The 2,500-nt window shown below is 47.6% G+C and overlaps 1 protein-coding gene across 1 annotated transcript in view; it reads left to right on the top strand.

Annotated features, from left to right (window-relative positions):
* Nucleotides 1-2,500, top strand: part of LOC113809925 (transcription factor Dp) — a 55,786-nt gene that overhangs the window by 24,976 nt on the left and 28,310 nt on the right. The gene's annotated exons all lie outside the window — the stretch shown is intronic.

A 2,500-nucleotide genomic window follows, 5' to 3' on the forward strand; every position in this document is an offset into this window, starting at 1 on the left:
TAGGTGATTAGTTTCAAAGTTGTTCGTTTAATTAACGACGAATTATTTTTTTTAATGGAAAGGCTTACATGCCATATCGATATGAAAATGGATTCTTAATTTAATTCAATACGAGATGAAAGAATATTATCTGACACAAAAAGTTATTGAGATTATTGCAGGCTTGGAATGATAAATAATAGGAGTGGGAGGGAAATGCACTATGCACTAATGCACTAGTCCAGAAATATTGTTGTTAAGAAGCCTTATAAAACCAACTCTTCAGGTACATGAAAGGTCTTCTTAAGCATGTTATCAGGGCTCTAGATTAGTGCACTCAGGTGTGCTGGTGACGGGAAATTTGTAATCTCCAGAACAGGAAATGGAGTGGCGACCAGACATTTCTTGGGGTGTTGGACGGGGTGAAAACGTGGGTGCGAGGCGTGGGGGGGGAAGGGTCTGTTGACTGTTGGTTGGATAGGTTGGATGTGTTTGGCTGAGGTGGATGGTGGGGGGCTTGCAGAGGAAGGTCAAAATCTCCTCTTTTTCTTGTTTAATTTCCCCCGTTTCACTCGCTTCGCTTTTCTATTCTTCTCGGTTCCCCACTTCACTTTCTCCCCCCCCCCCCCTCCTGCCTTCCCCTTTCGCTCTCAATTTTCTTTTATCCTTTTTTTTTTGCGGAAGCTTATGCATTGCTCAGAAATATTTTGAGACGGAGATGGAGAGGAGAAAGAAGTGTCAGGAATTAAAAGGCCAAAGAGAAAAGGGGGACGAGTACGAACACCGAGAGATGAATGAGTGTAAACAGTTGCGTTCAGTAAGGTGCCTGTGGGTGATAGTGAAGATCGGGTGAGTAAGAGTGTCATCGCCTCGCCAGTGAGTGAGTCATGCGCATGATATTCTCCACATCATCGTAATTACCACCCGAGGCCCACACTGCATGGCTCTTCTTGTGCTTATGCTTGCTGCCTCAGCCACTTGTTACTCCTCCACTTCACCTCCGCGGCTTCCACTTCAGATTGGAGGCTTTCTATCTGCTTGCCTGATTATCAGTAACTCGCTCACACGCTCCGCTCTCCTCTTTTCTCGTCTCCTCTCCCCTCTTCTTTTCTCATCTCCTTTGCTCTCTCCCCTTTCTCCTCCCCCCCCCCCCCTACATTCTTCTTCCATTCAATAACTCACTCACTCTCCTCTCTCCTCTCTCTCTCTCTCTCTCTCTCTCTCTCTCTCTCTCTCTCTCTCTCTCTCTCTCTCTCTCTCTCTCTCTCTCTCTCTCTCTCTCTCTCTCTCTCTCTCTCTCTCTCTCTCTCTTCCTCTGCCCCTCCCCCCTCCCTTTTCCCTCTCTTCTCAACCCACGCTCATTTTCCCTATTTTTTTCCTCTAACACACTCCTCCCCCTCTTTCACCGTCCCTCGGGCTGTGTCTGCCTCTGTCTTGCTTGTTTCTAAATTTGTCCATTTGAGATAAATCTTTGTATTACGCGATGTTTCGTCCGGTTACTCCATTGGCCCATTGAAAGACTAACCTTGAGGGGGGCACACGGACACTGCAGTAGGGCACGTGTTCATTTGATGGCCCTGTTTGGATGTGGTGATGTAATGATTTATCACCAACGCCGCCACTGCATTATTAAAAACAGCTACCGTTTTCCGTTGTGGAGGTCATTTCTTATTTTGTGGGATGATACAACGTGCATTTCCCCTCCCCTTCAGTGTTACCATGGAAACCCACCAATCATGATGATGGTGGTGGTGCTTCTGTCACAGACTGCACTCGGCCTATCCCCCTGCTCTTTCTTTCTCATTGTTACAGATGGCGACAGTGCCACCCCCTCCTTTTGGTCCCAACTCTCTCCACCTCCCCCAATTCCTTACCACCCCCTTGTAGCTCAACGGCCTCCCACGACCTCCCCCTCGGCCCTCCTCTCCCCTCCCCTCCCCCCGAGACACTATTACGCAGCCTCGCTTGGCCCTCGTTGCTAGTAAAGTCTATGCCGTCACTCGGGGCAGCAGTAATATGGGCGGAAGGGGGGGGGGGAGTCCAATGTGGAGGCGAGTTATAGGAAGATGAATATGGATGTATTTTATGTATTTTTTGACGGTCGATTCCCAAACCTCGGCGCTCACTAACGCACTTTTCCTCATATATTCACTGTATTTCGAACGTGCATATGTAACATGCGCGAAACGGCGGCATATGCGACATTTTCTAATGCCATTCCTAGTCCTGTTGGTGTGGCGGTGGGGGGCAGAGGGGGTTGCAGTTGGGGGTACGGTAGGTTTCCGTTGGTCTTTGAGGCATAGTTACCAGCTATTGTCTCTCCACATGCCTTTTCTACCACTACCGCACCCAACTGGTTTGGTTGGTTCCGGGGAAGTGTGTGAGGAGATGTGTATATTATTTGTCACAATGTGAGGGTGACGGTGGGTGAAAGAATCTTTAGTATATATTGAAAGAGAAAATGTAAGTTTATATAATGTGATAATGGGAATTGATAAAATGATAAAGCTGTAACCAAGGC

This window comes from Penaeus vannamei, chromosome 9 (assembly GCF_042767895.1).
Source record: "Penaeus vannamei isolate JL-2024 chromosome 9, ASM4276789v1, whole genome shotgun sequence".
Classification (NCBI taxonomy): Eukaryota; Metazoa; Arthropoda; class Malacostraca; order Decapoda; family Penaeidae; genus Penaeus; species Penaeus vannamei.